The sequence below is a fragment of the Lipophrys pholis genome (assembly GCF_963383615.2).
Source record: "Lipophrys pholis genome assembly, chromosome: 17".
NCBI classification, from domain to species: domain Eukaryota; kingdom Metazoa; phylum Chordata; class Actinopteri; order Blenniiformes; family Blenniidae; genus Lipophrys; species Lipophrys pholis.
In genome coordinates this window covers 26,121,044-26,143,880 of record NC_137643.1, presented here as the reverse complement: position 1 = coordinate 26,143,880, position 22,837 = coordinate 26,121,044, and the positions used below count along the sequence as shown (strand labels likewise).

At 42.8% G+C, this 22,837-nt stretch overlaps 6 long non-coding RNA genes across 6 annotated transcripts; all 6 read right to left on the bottom strand.

The window, feature by feature from the left end:
* Nucleotides 1-24: 24 nt before the first annotated feature.
* On the bottom strand, nucleotides 25-1,607 carry LOC308123147. The gene is made up of 5 exons (XR_013936191.1): nucleotides 1,498-1,607; nucleotides 965-1,069; nucleotides 699-863; nucleotides 432-548; nucleotides 25-300 (listed from the first exon to the last, which is right to left on the bottom strand). It is a non-coding gene; the product is annotated as an uncharacterized lncRNA (long non-coding RNA).
* A 142-nt stretch (nucleotides 1,608-1,749) lies between these two features.
* LOC308122506 lies at nucleotides 1,750-3,356 on the bottom strand. Its single transcript, XR_013936149.1, has 5 exons — nucleotides 3,247-3,356; nucleotides 2,714-2,818; nucleotides 2,448-2,612; nucleotides 2,181-2,297; nucleotides 1,750-2,049 (listed from the first exon to the last, which is right to left on the bottom strand). It is a non-coding gene; the product is annotated as an uncharacterized lncRNA (long non-coding RNA).
* Nucleotides 3,357-3,600: 244 nt separating this feature from the next.
* On the bottom strand, nucleotides 3,601-4,575 carry LOC308123308. Its single transcript, XR_013936203.1, has 4 exons — nucleotides 4,469-4,575; nucleotides 4,203-4,367; nucleotides 3,936-4,052; nucleotides 3,601-3,804 (listed from the first exon to the last, which is right to left on the bottom strand). It is a non-coding gene; the product is annotated as an uncharacterized lncRNA (long non-coding RNA).
* A 693-nt stretch (nucleotides 4,576-5,268) lies between these two features.
* On the bottom strand, nucleotides 5,269-6,803 carry LOC308123158. Its single transcript, XR_013936192.1, has 5 exons — nucleotides 6,718-6,803; nucleotides 6,185-6,289; nucleotides 5,919-6,083; nucleotides 5,652-5,768; nucleotides 5,269-5,520 (listed from the first exon to the last, which is right to left on the bottom strand). It is a non-coding gene; the product is annotated as an uncharacterized lncRNA (long non-coding RNA).
* Nucleotides 6,804-7,041: 238 nt separating this feature from the next.
* Nucleotides 7,042-8,501, bottom strand: LOC308122536. Its single transcript, XR_013936153.1, has 5 exons — nucleotides 8,443-8,501; nucleotides 7,910-8,014; nucleotides 7,644-7,808; nucleotides 7,377-7,493; nucleotides 7,042-7,245 (listed from the first exon to the last, which is right to left on the bottom strand). It is a non-coding gene; the product is annotated as an uncharacterized lncRNA (long non-coding RNA).
* Nucleotides 8,502-8,801: 300 nt separating this feature from the next.
* LOC308122535 lies at nucleotides 8,802-10,064 on the bottom strand. The gene is made up of 5 exons (XR_013936152.1): nucleotides 9,921-10,064; nucleotides 9,711-9,815; nucleotides 9,434-9,601; nucleotides 9,234-9,350; nucleotides 8,802-9,120 (listed from the first exon to the last, which is right to left on the bottom strand). It is a non-coding gene; the product is annotated as an uncharacterized lncRNA (long non-coding RNA).
* Nucleotides 10,065-22,837: the final 12,773 nt, after the last annotated feature.

The window sequence follows — 22,837 nt, the reverse complement described above, 5'->3', positions numbered from 1 at the left end:
TTGGTGTGGTTGAAGTTGGTGTACTTGGTGTGGTTGAAGTTGGTGTACTTGGTGTGGTTGAAGTTGGTGTACTTGGTGTGTTGGAAGTTGGTGAAGTTGGTGTGGTGGAAGTTGGTGTAGTAGTTGTCGTGGTGATAGCAGGTTTGTAAACATTACATAAATGAGTGTCACAACATTTTGCTTGAGTGATGGTGGTGTTATTATCTCCCATGTAGGGGAGTTCATGGTGTTTCTTTGCCAATTCACACACATTGGCAGTTGTACAGCCAAGAATTGGGGAAGTTCCGGCTTTGGTCGTCACTGTTGAAGACAAAGATTGATGTCAACTTGGAAATGTTTGTTTTTTCATCAACATCTTCGGTGAATGAATCACAGTGTGGACTTGAAAAGACAAAACAGCCACTGTTCATCTCCTTCAAATAAAGACTCACCCTTTGCACTGAAGCATCTGATCTCGTTTCCTCTACATTTTACTATTGAGGAGCAGTGATGATCGCCAGAGGAACAAAAGTGGCACTCTAGAGTGTTGAATGGTGGAGGAGCAAGCACTGAAAGAGAAAAAAGAGCTTGCGTATGAGTCAGAGAGAACTTGTTACCGTCACAGGATCAAAGGAGAAGACATGGGATGAAAAATGGATCCAGATGTGTGTGTGATGCTTATCGAGTCTCAAACACACAACCTGCTCTTGTGTACTTACCAGGAAGCATGCCACTATTGCAGTAATCTGTGTCGCAGCACTGGGCAAATGCAATAATCTGTGAAAATCCCACGTTGACTGAGTATGACCTGAAGCCTGTGGATGAACACTTGTGGAGCGGAGCACAGCCCTTGTAGAATCGATTTGGACTTCCAGGTGAAGTGTCTACACAATAAAAACACACTTTGTTCATGTTTCTGGGAGGAACACATGCATTCGAAGCATTGCTTTTTCAATGGGAAGTGATAAAAGAATGGAGGAATTACCTCGAATGGAAGCTGTTACACACATGGTACCTAACGGACATGAGACTGGTCCTACAGCTCTACAGCTGGGATCTGAACCATCAATGCATTGGAAACACTTCCGTCCTGTAAGAGACAGAGTAACAGTCAAAGAATGCCACTCTTAGGATTTCACCAGACCAAAGACAAGTCTTTTCCCTTTTGTTCACTTGGTACCATTTAAAAAAAACTGCAGTTTTTAATACTTCCAGGTACAAAATAGTCTCCAGGGACCTCCCCTCTGGAATCAGCCGTCAACCTTATTAGACAACGCCCACAGGAACTACTCTCTCTGTGAGGTCACCGACATGGTGGAAGGTGATTGGACAATGCCATTTCCTATTAAACAGGTGGTGAACCAAGGGTATCTGATGTAAATCAGAGTACATTCTTGAAATAATCAATAACTGTCTTTGATCATTCTAATTTATTATCAACAGCCAAACTGCCCATAAGTTGATTTCCAACAAGTGTAAAACTTGTTTCATGTTGTTCGATTTCAAGCAGTGACTTACCTCCTCCAGGTGTAGTAGTTGTAGTTGGTGTGGTTGAAGTTGGTGAAGTTGGTGTGGTTGAAGTTGGTGTACTTGGTGTGGTTGAAGTTGGTGTGGTTGGTGTGGTTGAAGTTGGTGTGGTGGAAGTTGGTGTGGTGGAAGTTGGTGAAGTTGGTGTGGTGGAAGTTGGTGTACTTGGTGTGGTGGAAGTTGGTGTGGTTGGTGTGGTTGAAGTTGGTGTGGTGGAAGTTGGTGTGGTTGAAGTTGGTGTACTTGGTGTGGTTGAAGTTGGTGTACTTGGTGTGGTTGAAGTTGGTGTACTTGGTGTGGTGGAAGTTGGTGTACTTGGTGTGTTGGAAGTTGGTGAAGTTGGTGTGGTGGAAGTTGGTGTAGTAGTTGTCGTGGTGATAGCAGGTTTGTAAACATTACATAAATGAGTGTCACAACATTTTGCTTGAGTGATGGTGGTGTTATTATCTCCCATGTAGGGGAGTTCATGGTGTTTCTTTGCCAATTCACACACATTGGCAGTTGTACAGCCAAGAATTGGGGAAGTTCCGGCTTTGGTCGTCACTGTTGAAGACAAAGATTGATGTCAACTTGGAAATGTTTGTTTTTTCATCAACATCTTCGGTGAATGAATCACAGTGTGGACTTGAAAAGACAAAACAGCCACTGTTCATCTCCTTCAAATAAAGACTCACCCTTTGCGCTGAAGCATCTGATCTCGTTTCCTCTACATTTTACTATTGAGGAGCAGTGATGATCGCCAGAGGAACAAAAGTGGCACTCTAGAGTGTTGAATGGTGGAGGAGCAAGCACTGAAAGAGAAAAAAGAGCTTGCGTATGAGTCAGAGAGAACTTGTTACCGTCACAGGATCAAAGGAGAAGACATGGGATGAAAAATGGATCCAGATGTGTGTGTGATGCTTATCGAGTCTCAAACACACAACCTGCTCTTGTGTACTTACCAGGAAGCATGCCACTATTGCAGTAATCTGTGTCGCAGCACTGGGCAAATGCAATAATCTGTGAAAATCCCACGTTGACTGAGTATGACCTGAAGCCTGTGGATGAACACTTGTGGAGCGGAGCACAGCCCTTGTAGAATCGATTTGGACTTCCAGGTGAAGTGTCTACACAATAAAAACACACTTTGTTCATGTTTCTGGGAGGAACACATACATTCGAAGCATTGCTTTTTCAATGGGAAGTGATAAAAGAATGGAGGAATTACCTCGAATGGAAGCTGTTACACACATGGTACCTAACGGACATGAGACTGGTCCTACAGCTCTACAGCTGGGATCTGAACCATCAATGCATTGGAAACACTTCCGTCCTGTAAGAGACAGAGTAACAGTCAAAGAATGCCACTCTTAGGATTTCACCAGACCAAAGACAAGTCTTTTCCCTTTTGTTCACTTGGTACCATTTAAAAAAAACTGCAGTTTTTAATACTTCCAGGTACAAAATAGTCTCCAGGGACCTCCCCTCTGAAATCAGCCGTCAACCTTATTAGACAACGCCCACAGGAACTACTCTCTCTGTGAGGTCACCGACATGGTGGAAGGTGATTGGACAATGCCATTTCCTATTAAACAGGTGGTGAACCAAGGGTATCTGATGTAAATCAGAGTACATTCTTGAAATAATCAATAACTGTCTTTGATCATTCTAATTTATTATCAACAGCCAAACTGCCCATAAGTTGATTTCCAACAAGTGTAAAACTTGTTTCATGTTGTTCGATTTCAAGCAGTGACTTACCTCCTCCAGGTGTAGTAGTTGTAGTTGGTGTGGTTGAAGTTGGTGTAGTTGGTGTGGTTGAAGTTGGTGTGGTGGAAGTTGGTGTGGTTGAAGTTGGTGTACTTGGTGTGGTTGAAGTTGGTGTACTTGGTGTGGTTGAAGTTGGTGTGGTTGAAGTTGGTGTGGTGGAAGTTGGTGTGGTGGAAGTTGGTGTAGTTGGTGTGGTGGAAGTTGGTGAAGTTGGTGTGGTTGAAGTTGGTGTGGTGGAAGTTGGTGTACTTGGTGTGGTTGAAGTTGGTGTACTTGGTGTGGTTGAAGTTGGTGTACTTGGTGTGGTGGAAGTTGGTGTACTTGGTGTGGTGGAAGTTGGTGAAGTTGGTGTGGTGGAAGTTGGTGTAGTAGTTGTCGTGGTGATAGCAGGTTTGTAAACATTACATAAATGAGTGTCACAACATTTTGCTTGAGTGATGGTGGTGTTATTATCTCCCATGTAGGGGAGTTCATGGTGTTTCTTTGCCAATTCACACACATTGGCAGTTGTACAGCCAAGAATTGGGGAAGTTCCGGCTTTGGTCGTCACTGTTGAAGACAAAGATTGATGTCAACTTGGAAATGTTTGTTTTTTCATCAACATCTTCGGTGAATGAATCACAGTGTGGACTTGAAAAGACAAAACAGCCACTGTTCATCTCCTTCAAATAAAGACTCACCCTTTGCGCTGAAGCATCTGATCTCGTTTCCTCTACATTTTACTATTGAGGAGCAGTGATGATCGCCAGAGGAACAAAAGTGGCACTCTAGAGTGTTGAATGGTGGAGGAGCAAGCACTGAAAGAGAAAAAAGAGCTTGCGTATGAGTCAGAGAGAACTTGTTACCGTCACAGGATCAAAGGAGAAGACATGGGATGAAAAATGGATCCAGATGTGTGTGTGATGCTTATCGAGTCTCAAACACACAACCTGCTCTTGTGTACTTACCAGGAAGCATGCCACTATTGCAGTAATCTGTGTCGCAGCACTGGGCAAATGCAATAATCTGTGAAAATCCCACGTTGACTGAGTATGACCTGAAGCCTGTGGATGAACACTTGTGGAGCGGAGCACAGCCCTTGTAGAATCGATTTGGACTTCCAGGTGAAGTGTCTACACAATAAAAACACACTTTGTTCATGTTTCTGGGAGGAACACATACATTCGAAGCATTGCTTTTTCAATGGGAAGTGATAAAAGAATGGAGGAATTACCTCGAATGGAAGCTGTTACACACATGGTACCTAACGGACATGAGACTGGTCCTACAGCTCTACAGCTGGGATCTGAACCATCAATGCATTGGAAACACTTCCGTCCTGTAAGAGACAGAGTAACAGTCAAAGAATGCCACTCTTAGGATTTCACCAGACCAAAGACAAGTCTTTTCCCTTTTGTTCACTTGGTACCATTTAAAAAAAACTGCAGTTTTTAATACTTCCAGGTACAAAATAGTCTCCAGGGACCTCCCCTCTGAAATCAGCCGTCAACCTTATTAGACAACGCCCACAGGAACTACTCTCTCTGTGAGGTCACCGACATGGTGGAAGGTGATTGGACAATGCCATTTCCTATTAAACAGGTGGTGAACCAAGGGTATCTGATGTAAATCAGAGTACATTCTTGAAATAATCAATAACTGTCTTTGATCATTCTAATTTATTATCAACAGCCAAACTGCCCATAAGTTGATTTCCAACAAGTGTAAAACTTGTTTCATGTTGTTCGATTTCAAGAAGTGACTTACCTCCTCCAGGTGTAGTAGTTGAAGTTGGTGTGGTTGAAGTTGGTGTACTTGGTGTGGTTGAAGTTGGTGTGGTTGGTGTGGTTGAAGTTGGTGTGGTGGAAGTTGGTGAAGTTGGTGTGGTGGAAGTTGGTGTACTTGGTGTGGTGGAAGTTGGTGTGGTTGGTGTGGTTGAAGTTGGTGTGGTGGAAGTTGGTGTGGTGGAAGTTGGTGTGGTGGAAGTTGGTGTGGTTGAAGTTGGTGTACTTGGTGTGGTTGAAGTTGGTGTACTTGGTGTGGTTGAAGTTGGTGTACTTGGTGTGGTGGAAGTTGGTGAAGTTGGTGTGGTGGAAGTTGGTGTAGTAGTTGTCGTGGTGATAGCAGGTTTGTAAACATTACATAAATGAGTGTCACAACATTTTGCTTGAGTGATGGTGGTGTTATTATCTCCCATGTAGGGGAGTTCATGGTGTTTCTTTGCCAATTCACACACATTGGCAGTTGTACAGCCAAGAATTGGGGAAGTTCCGGCTTTGGTCGTCACTGTTGAAGACAAAGATTGATGTCAACTTGGAAATGTTTGTTTTTTCATCAACATCTTCGGTGAATGAATCACAGTGTGGACTTGAAAAGACAAAACAGCCACTGTTCATCTCCTTCAAATAAAGACTCACCCTTTGCGCTGAAGCATCTGATCTCGTTTCCTCTACATTTTACTATTGAGGAGCAGTGATGATCGCCAGAGGAACAAAAGTGGCACTCTAGAGTGTTGAATGGTGGAGGAGCAAGCACTGAAAGAGAAAAAAGAGCTTGCGTATGAGTCAGAGAGAACTTGTTACCGTCACAGGATCAAAGGAGAAGACATGGGATGAAAAATGGATCCAGATGTGTGTGTGATGCTTATCGAGTCTCAAACACACAACCTGCTCTTGTGTACTTACCAGGAAGCATGCCACTATTGCAGTAATCTGTGTCGCAGCACTGGGCAAATGCAATAATCTGTGAAAATCCCACGTTGACTGAGTATGACCTGAAGCCTGTGGATGAACACTTGTGGAGCGGAGCACAGCCCTTGTAGAATCGATTTGGACTTCCAGGTGAAGTGTCTACACAATAAAAACACACTTTGTTCATGTTTCTGGGAGGAACACATACATTCGAAGCATTGCTTTTTCAATGGGAAGTGATAAAAGAATGGAGGAATTACCTCGAATGGAAGCTGTTACACACATGGTACCTAACGGACATGAGACTGGTCCTACAGCTCTACAGCTGGGATCTGAACCATCAATGCATTGGAAACACTTCCGTCCTGTAAGAGACAGAGTAACAGTCAAAGAATGCCACTCTTAGGATTTCACCAGACCAAAGACAAGTCTTTTCCCTTTTGTTCACTTGGTACCATTTAAAAAAAACTGCAGTTTTTAATACTTCCAGGTACAAAATAGTCTCCAGGGACCTCCCCTCTGGAATCAGCCGTCAACCTTATTAGACAACGCCCACAGGAACTACTCTCTCTGTGAGGTCACCGACATGGTGGAAGGTGATTGGACAATGCCATTTCCTATTAAACAGGTGGTGAACCAAGGGTATCTGATGTAAATCAGAGTACATTCTTGAAATAATCAATAACTGTCTTTGATCATTCTAATTTATTATCAACAGCCAAACTGCCCATAAGTTGATTTCCAACAAGTGTAAAACTTGTTTCATGTTGTTCGATTTCAAGCAGTGACTTACCTCCTCCAGGTGTAGTAGTTGTAGTTGGTGTGGTTGAAGTTGGTGAAGTTGGTGTGGTTGAAGTTGGTGAAGTTGGTGTGGTTGAAGTTGGTGTGGTTGGTGTGGTTGAAGTTGGTGTGGTGGAAGTTGGTGTGGTGGAAGTTGGTGTGGTGGAAGTTGGTGTGGTGGAAGTTGGTGTACTTGGTGTGGTTGAAGTTGGTGTACTTGGTGTGGTTGAAGTTGGTGTACTTGGTGTGGTGGAAGTTGGTGAAGTTGGTGTGGTTGGTGTGGTTGAAGTTGGTGTGGTGGAAGTTGGTGAAGTTGGTGTGGTGGAAGTTGGTGAAGTTGGTGTGGTGGAAGTTGGTGTAGTAGTTGTCGTGGTGATAGCAGGTTTGTAAACATTACATAAATGAGTGTCACAACATTTTGCTTGAGTGATGGTGGTGTTATTATCTCCCATGTAGGGGAGTTCATGGTGTTTCTTTGCCAATTCACACACATTGGCAGTTGTACAGCCAAGAATTGGGGAAGTTCCGGCTTTGGTCGTCACTGTTGAAGACAAAGATTGATGTCAACTTGGAAATGTTTGTTTTTTCATCAACATCTTCGGTGAATGAATCACAGTGTGGACTTGAAAAGACAAAACAGCCACTGTTCATCTCCTTCAAATAAAGACTCACCCTTTGCGCTGAAGCATCTGATCTCGTTTCCTCTACATTTTACTATTGAGGAGCAGTGATGATCGCCAGAGGAACAAAAGTGGCACTCTAGAGTGTTGAATGGTGGAGGAGCAAGCACTGAAAGAGAAAAAAGAGCTTGCGTATGAGTCAGAGAGAACTTGTTACCGTCACAGGATCAAAGGAGAAGACATGGGATGAAAAATGGATCCAGATGTGTGTGTGATGCTTATCGAGTCTCAAACACACAACCTGCTCTTGTGTACTTACCAGGAAGCATGCCACTATTGCAGTAATCTGTGTCGCAGCACTGGGCAAATGCAATAATCTGTGAAAATCCCACGTTGACTGAGTATGACCTGAAGCCTGTGGATGAACACTTGTGGAGCGGAGCACAGCCCTTGTAGAATCGATTTGGACTTCCAGGTGAAGTGTCTACACAATAAAAACACACTTTGTTCATGTTTCTGGGAGGAACACATGCATTCGAAGCATTGCTTTTTCAATGGGAAGTGATAAAAGAATGGAGGAATTACCTCGAATGGAAGCTGTTACACACATGGTACCTAACGGACATGAGACTGGTCCTACAGCTCTACAGCTGGGATCTGAACCATCAATGCATTGGAAACACTTCCGTCCTGTAAGAGACAGAGTAACAGTCAAAGAATGCCACTCTTAGGATTTCACCAGACCAAAGACAAGTCTTTTCCCTTTTGTTCACTTGGTACCATTTAAAAAAAACTGCAGTTTTTAATACTTCCAGGTACAAAATAGTCTCCAGGGACCTCCCCTCTGAAATCAGCCGTCAACCTTATTAGACAACGCCCACAGGAACTACTCTCTCTGTGAGGTCACCGACATGGTGGAAGGTGATTGGACAATGCCATTTCCTATTAAACAGGTGGTGAACCAAGGGTATCTGATGTAAATCAGAGTACATTCTTGAAATAATCAATAACTGTCTTTGATCATTCTAATTTATTATCAACAGCCAAACTGCCCATAAGTTGATTTCCAACAAGTGTAAAACTTGTTTCATGTTGTTCGATTTCAAGCAGTGACTTACCTCCTCCAGGTGTAGTAGTTGTAGTTGGTGTGGTTGAAGTTGGTGTAGTTGGTGTGGTGGAAGTTGGTGTGGTGGAAGTTGGTGTGGTTGAAGTTGGTGTACTTGGTGTGGTTGAAGTTGGTGTACTTGGTGTGGTGGAAGTTGGTGTGGTGGAAGTTGGTGTGGTTGAAGTTGGTGTGGTGGAAGTTGGTGTGGTGGAAGTTGGTGTGGTGGAAGTTGGTGTGGTTGGTGTGGTTGAAGTTGGTGTAGTTGGTGTGGTTGAGGTTGGTGAAGTTGGTGTGGTTGAAGTTGGTGTAGTTGGTGTGGTGGAAGTTGGTGAAGTTGGTGTGGTTGGTGTGGTTGAAGTTGGTGTGGTGGAAGTTGGTGTGGTGGAAGTTGGTGTGGTGGAAGTTGGTGTAGTTGGTGTGGTTGAGGTTGGTGAAGTTGGTGTGGTTGAAGTTGGTGTAGTTGGTGTGGTTGAAGTTGGTGTGGTTGGTGTGGTTGAAGTTGGTGTCGCTGGTGTCGCTGGTGTGGTAACAGGTTTGTAAATGTTGCACCAATCAGTGTCACAACAGTTTGCTTCACTGATGTTTGGGTGATTCTGTCCCATGTATGATAGTTTCTGGTGTTTCTTTGCCAATTCACACACGTTTGCAGACGCGCAGCCAAGAATTGGGGAGATTCCAGATTTGGTCGTCACTTTTGGAGACAAATACATGGATTAGAAAGTGGAACTCTTTGGTGGTTCCAAATAATCAGCGATCAGTTCAAACGGTTTGGTTGTAAATCACATCCAGACAATAAAGACTCACCTGTTGCATTAAAGCATCGGTCCTCCGCTCCATGGCATTGGAGGGTAACGGAGCAGATACTAGTACCAGGTAGACAAAAATGACACCGAAGTTTGTTTGGTGGTCCCAAGACAGGAGCTGCAACATCAAATGGCCATATTTAAAGAAACAGCTGGACCTAAAATCGTCAGAGTATCTAGCAAAATACTTGATGTGTTTACCAGAGAGCGTTTCTGAATTGCACTTATTGTGGTCGCAGCATTTGAGAGCTGTACGGATCTGTAAGATGCCCACGTTAAGAGAGGATATCTTGGAGCCTGCGGCCGGGCATTTGTCAGCTTGTGCGCAGCCCTTGAAGATTTGAATCGGTTGTTTCCCAGGCGACGTGTCTAAATCGGGACAAAGACACCATTTTGAACCAGGAACATGTTGGACAACATGAGAATACCCCTGTAGTGGTGGATGTGACATCGGGATGGGCGGCATGAGGGAGAATACCTGTGGTGGTTGATGTGATACACATGGTTCCTGTGGGACATGTCGTAGTTTCCAGGTGTTTACACAGAGGGTCACTGGGATCTGCACAGCTCTCGCAATAAAGTGCTGTCAATTAAAAAACAAACACAAACCAATGAAATCTGACCGTCCTCAACAGGATCATTGAACTGGTAACAATCAATAAGTTGATCTTGACCAATCTGATCTTACATGATGGGTCTGGTGTCGTCTTGGGACCAGGCGCCACCACCTTGGTCGTAGCGTTCAAGCAGGTGGGATTTCCGAGACCTTGTCCGGTGTATTTGAAGAAGGGAAGCTTGTTGAGCTGCTCGGCGTTCTCACACAGTCCTGGAGATCCACAGCCTCCGATGATAGCTTTACCCACTGTCAATCAAAATCAGTAGGTTTCAATCCAAAGTATCAATACCAGTACTGACCTTTAGTACTCAGTACTCCGCGAAATATTAGACTGATACTGGATACTGGCATCGGTATCGCCCAAGCAGTCATTTTAGTTGTTGGAATGAGTGAAAATAGAACCAGAAAGTTGAGTTTTGAAGTTCAGTTCTTAGTTTCTCTGACCAGATGTGTTTAGACTGTCGTTCAACCAGCCGTTAAATACATTTAACTGACTGTTAACATAAACAGCACTGTTATCTTGTTGTTCAAAAACAACCTTTTTAACAGTGTGGTTAACTCTCCCCATGGCGTTCACTGGCAGCGCTGCGTTCACGATACCAGTTCAACAAAGGAAGGACAGGCTGGACCGAGGACTTAAACTTTGATATAAGTCAATACTGAAATGAAGAGTTACGCCTTTATGGAGCCTTGAAGTGGCCATAGAATTTTTATTTTATTTTATTTTTTAATAAATAAATATATGGAGCCTTGTTTCCACGGAGCTCATTAGATCTTGGTGTTTTCTAACTAAACCTGTGAAGTCCAGACGAGTTAAACTCTCCTTGGTCCAGAAAGAGAAGATCTCATTCTCATGTCTCCTCTTTAGCAGGAAGAAATGATCCTGGCTCTTATTTTCCACCATTCCAACATTCCATAGTGACTTTTTGCTCCTTTCACTTTATTTCTGGACGTTTCTGAATCAAAAGCTTCAACATGGAGGAATGGAGGTGTAGAATGATAGAACTGCTCTACAGCCGTTTCCATGGTAACCTAGGTAACCACTCTGATTAAAGTTCTCTTTCACATGAAGCCATTAAAAGGCTCATTTTAGCTCTAAAAACTCCAAGTTTTCATTTCCAGTAGTTTGTAGTTTGTTTAGTAGTTCCTGAGGAACCAGAAGTCTGGCTTCATTAGAAAGAAGTTCTGTGGAGCGTCTCCTAGCGGAGCGCCCCCTGCTGGCTCATGAGGACCTCTCCCTTCATCAATCCAGAGATTAAATGATCTGGTTCCCACGCTGTATTAATTTGAGGTAACGACTTATTATCTGGTTCCCACGCCTTGTTCTTATTTTTCTCTCTGGCCACTCAGGCCACGTTCTAGATTGTTCTCTCTGGTCAAATTAAAAGAAGATGAGGCAACATGAAGCCTCGTCTGATAACCCAGCTCAGGTTTCATCTTCCACTTTAACATCCTGGTAGCAGCGTAGTTTCTCATGTTTTATGGTAGTTTAATAGAGCAGATAAAAGCACTGCGCTGCCTCCACCACTATGTTTAAGACAACACGCGGAAGCACGGAGACTTGAAAGTGGGCGGAGCCTTGGGCGGAGCTGCGTCAGGGATGCTAACCACTGTTGTTAACCTCATTGTTAACTTTGACAGCAACGTTAACTAACGGGATGACTAACCATGATTTAAACAACGCATATTTAACACTTGGTTAGCTAACGGTGGGTTAAGGATTTAACCAGCAGTTAGGGCGTAACCAGTAGTTAAAATAACCCAGTTATAAACAACCGGGCCCTGTTGTGTTGAGACTGACCAGATGTGTTAAAGACGACCAGATGTGTTGAGACTGACCGGTGGTTTTGAAGCAGACGGTCTGGTCTCCCTGACAGTGTACCACACAGGAACACTTGGACGTACTGGGGTGACAGCCACTGCACTGCAGCTTGTTTACAGGCTCAACATCAGGGACTGAGAAAACAAAGAACCCCAAGCATTTCAGTGTCAAAGCAAACAAACGCACAATATCTCTTTACTCACTTCAGACTATTTCTCACCAGGCAGAGTTTCTGCGTTGCATTCATCGCTGTCGCAGCACTTCACGGAAGCAGAAACTTGTAAACCGCCCAAGTTGGCTGAGAATTTCTGCGAGCCCACGGTCGGACACAGCGTACGATCGGCACAGCTCTTGTAGATCTGCAGGCCTGTGAATCCAAGAGAGGATTCTACGAAAGACAAGATACAGAAAGGTCAGTGAGTCTCAGGAGGCTTTCACTGGAAAGAAAAACCATGAATTCACCAAGTTAACCTATCGATTCACCAAGTCAAACCATTGATTCACCAAGTCAAACTATCGATTCAACAAGTCAAACTATCGATTCCCCAATTCAAACTATCGATTCACCAAGTCAAACCATCGATTCCCCAATTCAAACTATCGATTCACCAAGTCAAACCATTGATTCACCAAGTCAAACTATCGATTCAACAAGTCAAACTATTTGATTCACCAAGTCAAACCATTGATTCACCAAGTCAAACCATCGATTCCCCAATTCAAACTATCGATTCCCCAATTCAAACTATCGATTCACCAAGTCAAACCATCGATTTACCAAGTCAAACTATCGATTCACCTAGTCACACTATCAATTCAGTAAGTCACACTATCAATTCACTAAGTCACACTAGCGATTCACCAAATCAAACCATTGATTCACCAAGTCAAACCATCGATTCACCAAGTCAAACTATTGATTCACCTAGTCACACTATCAATTCAGTAAGTCACACTATCAATTCACTAAGTCACACTAGCGATTCACCAAATCAAACCATTGATTCACCAAGTCAAACCATCGATTCACCAAGTCAAACTATTGATTCACCTAGTCACACTATCAATTCACTAAGTCACACTATCGATTCACCAAATCAAACCATTGATTCACCAAGTCAAACCATTGATTCACCAAGTCAAACTATCGATTCACCTAGTCACACTATCAATTCAGTAAGTCACACTGTCGATTCACCAAGTCAAACCATCGATTCACCAAATCAAACCATTGATTCACCAAGTCAAACCATCGATTCACCAAGTCAAACCATTGAGTCAGAGGGGAAGAAAAAGCAACAAATGAGAGTAAAATTCAGAAAAGGAAGGGAATAGGGAAAAGGAGAATAAAAAAGAAAAATTTATAAAAGAAAAAAGGAAAAAATTTATTAGAAAAAAAATATGAAAGGAAAAAGGTAAAGAAACAACAAACGAAAGGAAAAAGGAAAAGAAAAAACATGAAAGAAAAAACATGAAAGAAAAAACATGAAAGAAAAAGGTAAAAAGAAATGAGAAAAAGACATAAGAAAAGAAAAAGAAAAAAAGAAAAATTTAAGAAAAACTAAATGAAAAAAGGAAATAAATTTAAGAAAAAAAAAATTAAATGAAAGAAAAAAATCAATAAACAAGAGAAAAATTAAAAATAGCACAATAAAGGAAGAGGGTTACGACTGGAATTGTATTTGTGTGTTTTCTGTGTCCTGTGTGATTCTCCTTGTCAATCAAGTATGTAAATAGGACTGTACCATCCCGACGACCTGATTGGCCAAACTCAGGAAGTACCCTGGTTCATAAGGAGGAAGGATGATGTCAGGGTTAATAAATAAGATATAGTTATTACCATAGACATGATAAAGAGGGGACGCCTCATCCACTGCTGCCGCCCACTAGAGCGGTGCATTTACAGGGCGGCCATCTTGGACCGGTGGTAAGATATACCGGAGACGTAAATAGAACAAAAGAAACCCAGAAAAAGGTTCATATGTGATCAGGGTTTTATTGACAAGGCTATACACTGCATTTGACAATTACTATTGTATAATTGTACTACTACTGTATTATTGTTATTGCTATTCTTATAATTATTATATTCTCATATTATTATTTTATTTTATATTTACTGGTATTCATTGTACTATTATTATTATTATTATTATTATTATTATTGCTATATTTTTATACTATATTACCTTATTATAATTATGTAATGCTGTTTATTATTATTATTGTATTATAGTTACTGGATTCTTATATTATTATTACTATTATTATTATAACATTACTACGGCTGAGTATAGCCAGTAACCTATTTGCCCATGATAACAGTATTATCACAGTACAGCAATTCTGCCAAGTATATCGCTGGAAACTTCATCCTCGATATATTATGATATCTGTGTATCTGAAGAAATTCAGAATGTATTGACTGAACCCACTTCATAGGAATTACTGCCCAGTAAAACACAGTGTGTACTGCACATTAACACACACTAATCACAGTGTGTACAGCACATTAACACACTAAACACAGTGTGTACTGCACATTAACAAACTAAACACAGTGTGTACTGCACATTAACACACACTAAACACAGTGTGTACAGCACATTAACACACACTAAACACAGTGTGTACAGCACATTAACACACACTAAACACAGTGTGTACTGCACATTAACACACACTAAACACAGTGTGTACAGCACATTAACACACACTAAACACAGTGTGTACAGCACATTAACACACACTAAACACAGTGTGTACAGCACATTAACACACTAAACACAGACACAGTGTGTACTGCACATTAACACACACTAAACACAGTGTGTACTGCACATTAACACACACTAAACACAGGGTGTACTGCACATTAACACACTAAACACAGTGTGTACTGCACATTAACACACTAAACACAGGTGTACTGCACATTAACACACACTAAACACAGTGTGTACTGCACATTAACACACACTAAACAAAGTAGCGACATGTATGACGTTTTTAATGAATCAAACAGTTTGGAAATCGGTTCAAAATTCAACTTATAATTCTACTTATAGATCGAGGAGAACCTCTTTCCATCGTCGATGTTCCTCCACCCCTGCCTCCACCACCACCGGTCCAAGATGGCGGCGCTGTCGACGTGTCCGTCCCCAGTCGATGAGGCGTCTACTCTTTATTATGTCTATGATTATTACGCTCTGGTCACACTCCTGAACATTAGGGGGCGGGAATGCTCCATTTAATGGTTGCCAGCCGCCATTAAATTCCAACGAAGAAGAAGAAGGATAACGTCACCAGGTGGCAGAGTTTGGATCAGAGGGGCGGAGTCATCTTTCATTCTGCCAAACAGCCAGAGTGCAGTATGTGCTTTTGTTGGAGTGAGCTGTATCTTTTAAGTTAAATCTTTTTCTCTTAATTAACTAAGTAATTAATTAATTAAGTAATTTGTTATTGATTCCTAATTTGTTTGTTGAACACGAGAGCACCTTGTAAATAACTGGACTTTTGCATAGAGAGGTAGTTTGTTGTGGCTGTTTGGACCAATGGAGTGATGGCAATTATATGTTCTGCTCCAGTAGCTCTAAGCTGGGGCGTAACAAAGAGAGAGAAAGAATATGAATGAAATAATAAAAGAAAAAGACTTACCTCTGATGGAGGCCGTGAGACAGACTTGATTTTGGTCACATTTCTGGTTTATTGGACTCAAACACTTGGGATCGTTCGGATCGGTGCATCGTCGACACCAGATGGATCCACCTGCGACAGACGAGGGCAAAACTGAGTCAAGTGGTTGAACACACAAGCATGTCCAGCGTTGCTCTGAGTCCACATCAGGATATGAACACGTGTTTATCAAACATCAAATCTGTTGCACCATAAAAATTCACCAATCAGACCTTTCAGAACTTTTGTGAGTTTCCTCGTGCTTCAGCAGTTTCTGCTGAACTAGTACTTTTTTTTTTCTCCCCATTTTGTATTTCCATTTTCTTATTTTCTTTTTCGTTTAATCCTTTTATTAATAACAATAATGCATTGTTTTGTATTGCACTTTACATTTGTGAATCTGAAAGTGCTTAAAACAACAATATAGCCTTAAAACCAGCTATTTAAAACATTTAAAGTTTTCCCTCCTTTTTTCTACATATTTTTCCCTTTTTTGTTTTTGTGTTATATTTTTTCCTTTGTCTTCTTTTTTCTATTCTTCTCCCGTCTTCGGTTTGTTCCCATCCAAACAAGTCTATTACTGACAAATGCTGCTGTTCACCTTCACTTTGTTCTCACTGTCCAGACCAGTTGGTCAATGGTTCAAAGATTCCCCGGTACTAGTTGTTAGTTGTGAAATACCACACTGGCACTGGACACACACTGTGTGTGTGTGTGTGTGTGTGTGTGTGTGTGTGTGTGTGTGTGTGTGTGTGTGTGTGTGTGTGTGTGTGTGTGTGTGTGTGTGTGTGTGTTAGTGAGCAGGTCATCTCTTAACTGAACCAATAGAATCACTTGTCACATTATATACACACACAGATTAGTTTAGTGGAATTGGTTTGATTGTTTAATCAGAAAACTAAGCCGGTTACCTGTTTTGGCGAGTGTCCAAAGAAGAGCAGAGAAAAGTACCAGCTTCATTCCGATGAGCAGGTACTTGTGGAGATGAGTGCTAGTTAGCTGAAGTTCTACCGGAGAGATTCCACTTTATATACAGTCCTGTTCATCAAAAAACAAAAGACAAACGCATGAAAGTAATTAGTTGGGCGTGTTTCCATTTCGGACCATTGACTGCTGGGACACTCCCGGTCAACTGTTCACTCACCTCGCCACACCCGCCTTGTCGGCCATCATTAAGCCTTTCCCAGCGAAACGTTCTGTTGACTCATTTTGTCCGAGTCATCAACAACGGATGTATCCAATCAGGCCTGAAGGTGACTAGTCAGCCAGTCACCCAACTTCAAAAAGACCCGCCCAGTAATTACAGATGCTAATGACCGTCTTAGTTTCCCATTATGAAACAATTTGAGGAAGTGATAAAGCAGAAAGCTAAGAACTTGTTGTTCACGCCCTCTGAGCCATGCTCAGAAACCTTTATGACTTTTGTCACCATATCCAACCAAAATAGAAATAGTCTGAAACCATAACAATTATCTGAAATAAAGAATTGATTTACCCACAAAAGCAGGTTAAACAGTCACAGCAGCTACTATTTATTTCTTTATTATTTAGACACTTGTTCACAGATGCTTCTTTCTTTCATGGTTTGTTCCTGCTTTAGCTTTAGATGTAGCTGTTTTTAGCCGCTCTGTTTTTTCCAATGGTTAGAGCCGGGCCCGGAGTGGCTGATCAGGAGGACCGGGACAATATCCGGTGGGCCAGCCTGACGTTTGGGCCACAAGGGTCCTCAGTCACAGCACTAGGTTGTTCACACGCTGTTTCCACTGTTCCTGGGCTCAGGCTTCCTCCACTGCAGCTTCTTGCTGTTGCAGACGCACCCTGACAACGTAACAGGTTTGTTCACTCCGTCAATGGTGTTTGAAAGATAGATAGAAAGAACAAGGTGAAGCAGAGAAGACCAGAATTAAAAAGAGGAAAGTTCTGGAAACAGATGCAACAAAATGTGCTAAGATTGGCGACTTGTTCATTGGAGGGATTTCTTACCTCATAATAATCACTAGGTACCATGTACATAGTGCAGTCCACCCACGGGTACCGTTTATGTTCCGTTTTGGTAGTTTGGCTATCGATAATGATTAATAATTATAAAAGATAGTTATTGAAAATATAATCTGATCTGTATCAGACACCTCGGGAGCTCCACCTGTGTAACAGGAAATGATAGCCAATTCAGTTATCAGTCTCATAAGATATACTGAACAGTTAATTAGGAATTTGAATTAATAGTTAAATGAATTACAATTAACCAGAATTAACAGTAAAGCTTGAAGGATTCTGGAGTTCTTGACACAGAAGAGTCGACATTTCATTCACCTTTGTGCTCATTAATAAAACAGCAAGTATGATTCCAAAAAATATATTCATTTACAATGAAAACAAATAAAACACAGATTCTAACTACCGATATACAGCTTGGTGTGTGTGTGTGTGTGTGTGTGTGTGTGTGTGTGTGTGTGTGTGTGTGTGTGTGTGTGTGTGTGTGTGTGTGTGTGTGTGTGTGTGTGTGTGTGTGTGTGTGTGGTGAGAGAGAGAGAGGTGGAGGGAGTGTGTGTGTGAGACGTGTGATGAACCACAAAACAAGATGGCCGATCACAATAAACTCCATTCCAAATGGAGGTTACCAGAGAGCAGGAAGGCCGTCCTCAGTCTCCACCAGGTGATGGAGAACAAGCAGCTCCATTCAGAATGGAGGTTACCAAGGAGAAGCAGGAAGGCCGTCCTCGGTCTCCACCAGGTGTTGGAGAACAATCAGCTCTATTCAGAATGGAGGTTACCAGAGAGCAGGAAGGCCGTCCTCAGTCTCCACCAGGTGATGGAGAACAAGCAGCTCCATTCAGAATGGAGGTTACCAGAGAGCAGGAAGACTGTCCTCAGTCTCCACCAGGTGTTGGAGAACAATCAGCTCCATTCAGAATAGAGGTTACCAGAGAGCAGGAAGGCCGTCCTCGGTCTCCACCAGGTGTTGGAGAACAATCAGCTCCATTCAGAATAGAGGTTACCAGAGAGCAGGAAGGCCGTCCTCGGTCTCCACCAGGTGTTGGAGAACAATCAGCTCCATTCAGAATAGAGGTTACCAGAGAGCAGGAAGGCCGTCCTCGGTCTCCACCAGGTGATGGAGAACAATCAGCTCCATTCAGAATGGAGGTTACCAGAGAGCTGGAAGGCTGTCCTCAGTCTCCACCGGGTGTTGGAGAACAAGCAGCTCCATTCAGAATGGAGGTCACCAGAGAGTAGGAAGGCCGTCCTTGGTCTCCACCAGGTGTTGGAGAACAATAGAACATAGAAGCCAGTCTGTAGCGTTGCTTCCTGAGTGTCTCTGTTAAAGGAACATTTCTAGAATGAGTTGATGTGAAGCTGATTTGCTTTGTAAAACATCTGGAGTCGTCAGACGGTGTTCAGTTACTGTGGGATGTTGTCTTTGATGTGAAATGTGCAGGTTGTTAGTTAACTAGTTAGTAAAGCAAAGATTAGTATGCAGACCCTGTGTGTGTGTGTGTGTCAGAGCTAACATTGGTTTACAGGTTGATAACTACTGATATCGTTGTCAGTAGAACTCAATCACTATAGTAGAATCTAATATCATCAATATAACCCAGTCACTGTAATAGAATCTAATATCATCAATATAACTCAGTGACTGTAATAGAAGCAGCACATCTTCATACAGGTAAACATCTATACAGAGCATCAGGATGAACCCAGGTGGTTGGTACCACTTCCTCCACGTCTCTGAAGAAGGAGTTTGGTTGTTGTCCAGGCTGAGAGAAGCTGCTGGTTCTGGAGCTGGTAGCTCCTCCTGCTACCTGTGGTTGGCTGAGTTCAGCAGGAGGAGGAGACCAAGCTGGTGATTCAGGAGAGTCTCTCTTTGCAGCGTCCTGGTCCAGACCGGTCCACACTGGAGGATCTGGTCGCTCGCTCTGCAGTGCTTTCCCTGGTTGATGGAAGATCAGACGTTGGGTGCTGGTCTCTGGATCCAGGAAAGTTCTGACCCTGGTGGTCGGGTCAGAAGAGGAGTTGAGAAGTCGAGGCCTTTGGTTGCAGGCCACTGCTGTTTGCTGTTGGCAGGCTGGGCTCCAGCCGAGCTGCTGGGATGCTGCTCACCTCCTCCGTCGAAGAGCAGAGGCAGAGCAGTGGCAATAGGACCCCCTGCTGGGTGTGATGCTCAGGCAGATTCTTATGTTTCAACTTTTTTATTATTATTGAAGTACAAAATTGTGCAATACAGATGTGCAAAACAGCGAACAATAGAACATAGTACAATAGTGTGCACCAAAGAGATGTATATTCTGAAAATATCATTTTCTCTCAACCCCATCACCCAAACCGACCTCAGTTCTCTCAGTCAAGAACAACAAAAAAAAAAAACAGAAGCAAAAGAAAAAAAGAACATTAAAAATAAGTAAGAATAAAGTGAACTACATGCTCAAAAACCCTGTGCTCACATCTACATTCAAATTGAAAGCAGAAGGGATCCCAGTGTGACCGTGTGGCAGACAAGCGGAGGAGCAGCAACACTATGCAGTCCCCCCAGAGAACATTGTGGCAGCAAGACCGTCCACATAGTCAATAAGTGGTCTCCAAGTTAGGTAGAATTTGTTGGAAGACCCTCTCAATGTAAATTTAATTTTTTCCAGTTTGAGAAAAGACATGATATCCTTCAGCCAAGATTTAAACGAGGGAGGCAAAGGGGCCTTCCATAGAGGGAGGATCTTTCTACGCACGATCAATGAGGGGAAAGCTATGACTGTCCTTTGTTTTTTTGTTATGGAAACTCTATCTGGTGGTCTACCAAATATTTCCACATGAGGGCAGGGGGCTATGTTAGTCTGTAGGACCTCTGAGATAGCCTCGAAGAATTTCTCCCAGAAGTGAGTCAGTTTTGGGCAGGACCAGAACATGTGTGTCAAGTTACATGGGGCCTGCGCACATCTGTCACATCTGTCACATCTGTCACATCTGTCACATCTGTCTTCGACTTTGTCTGGATAAAATCTGGAGAGTTTTTCTTTACTATAATGCAGCCTATGGAGCACCTTAAATTGTATGAGGCTAAGTCTAGCACAACTGGAAGAAGAATTGACCCTTTTCAAGGCTTCATTCCAGAACTCGTCTGAAAAGACGATCTGCAGTTCCTCCTGCCAACCTATCCTGATTTTGTCAAGAGTGGGTTCATCCTTTGTCAACAGGAGATTGTAAAAATAGGAGATATGTCCCTTTAGCAAGCTACGTGCCTCCAGTAGTAGGTCAACACCACTAGGGTGGGGATTTGAGGAAATTGAGGAGAGTGAGTTTTGACAAAGTTGCAAAGCTGGAAATATTGGAAAAAGTCAGACTTTGTGAGCGTACCAGTTTTGCATAGATGGTCAAACCTCGCAAACATGTTATTAACAAATAGATTGCGTAGAGTGTGGAGTCCATTTTTTTCCAAGAATTTAAATCTGGGGTCGATTCTGGCGAGTAAAAATAAATGGTTATTATAGATAGGAGCCAACTGGGGCAAAGAAAGCCACCCGCAGTAGCGTCGGATCTGGGCCCAGATTTTCAAGGTTGCATTGACAACAGGGTTAGATGAGAATTGGGAGGGAGTTATGGGCAGAGGACTACATACCAGAGCCTGCAATGAAGAGGAGGAACATGAGTCTGCTTCGATTTGGTACCAGCCGCCTTGAGGCAAGGTGCACCAAAGCATGATTTTGTGTGCGTTGGTGGCCCAGTAGTAGAGAAGAAGGTTAGGTAGGCCAAGCCCACCACACGTTCTACTCCTCTGTAGCAAGGGCTTACCAGCTCTCGGATGCCTGCCAGCCCAAATAAATGAAGATATTATACTATCAATGTTGCTAAAAACAGATCCAGGTAGGAAGAGAGGGAGACTCTGAAAGACATACAGATATCTAGGCAATATATTCATTTTGACTATCTGCACCCTTCCAGCTATAGAGAGTGGTAGTTTACTCCACCTTTGTAGGTCAGATTTTACCAATGAAGTCAAGGCTGTAAGGTTTTGTTCCCGCAGGGATTAAATGGATTTAGTTACATTGATACCTAAATATTTGAATACCGTACCACAGAATTTAAAAGAAAGTGAGGATGATGTTAAGTCTCCAGCCAATTGGTTCACGGGAAAGCACTCACTCTTCTGGATGTTCAGTTTATAACCCGAAAGGTGACCAAAGGAGTCCAGAAGCGACAGGATACAGCAATACTGGATATGGGATCCCTCACATATAGCAGCAGGTCGTCTGCATATAAAGAAACTTTGTGTTCCACACCCAATCTCTGAATTCCTTTAAACCCGCTGTTTCTCTTTAGGGCTATAGCTAACGGTTCAATGGCAATTGCGAACAAGAGGGGTGAGAGAGGGCACCCTTGGCGCGTACCCCGAAAAAGAGGAAAGAATTTCGAACGTTGAGTGTTTGTACACACAGATGCGTAAGGGGTATTGTACAGCAACTGAATCCATGAGACCAGGCCATCTCCAAATCCAAATTGACGTAGGCAGGAGAAGAGGAAGGCCCATTCCACCCTGTCGAAAGCCTTCTCAGCGTCTAGTGATATAACTACTTCTGGTTCAGTAGGAGAGGAAGGTGTGTGGATGATACTAAGAAGCCTCCGAATGTTAGTGAATGAGTGCCTTTCCGTGATGAATCCTGTCTGGTCATCTGAGATAATTAAGGGTACGACAGATTCTAGTCTGAGGGCAAAAACCTTAGCAAGGATCTTAAATACCATGTGCATCAGCTCAACATTTCAAAAGTCTCCAATACATAAGAGCAACGGAGTCCGGGACAGGCGGCTCGGCCCTCCACTCCGCTCCTTGAGGGCTCGAGCCAGGCGGTGGGTCTTCCGGCGAGGCATCTACAATTTAATCCAACAACAAAACTCTTTAGTTCTACATCCTCAAGCTAGAAAGAGAAACCAGTGAATGTGATTCCATCATACTCACAAACCGCATGGTTTTACACAAACTTAGAGGCAGTTGATTCTGCAACAGCTGAATAAAAACTGTCTGTGTGTGCGTGTGTGTTAAAGCCACAGAACTTCTCTAAACATCCATCTACATTCACATAGGCACAAGCAGACAATCTTCCTCTCAAGACATCAAACTAGCATCTTAATTAAATATTTGCTGGCTTAGAGACAGCTACATCATGACATCTGACAACACACACACACAAGAGACAGGCAGGACCAACGTAAAGTCGGAAAAACGTCCAGAAAATGTCTATCCAACGATGTCCTTCACTCTCAGTGTCTCAGATCCCATAACCGCAGTAGATTTTGAAAAAATCTCTGACTCACGAGAAATGCAACGGGCTCCTGGCTCAGAATTGAGGAGGAGTGACGCGATCGGGGGTTCATCTGTATTTATAGTCATGACGCTGAACTGGTATTAACCAATAGGACGGCGAGGATTTTCGCCGGTTCGGAGCTGTCATTGGCTGTGGGATCTGACGCGTATAGTATCCTGTGGCTGTGGATAGCATTCTTTGCT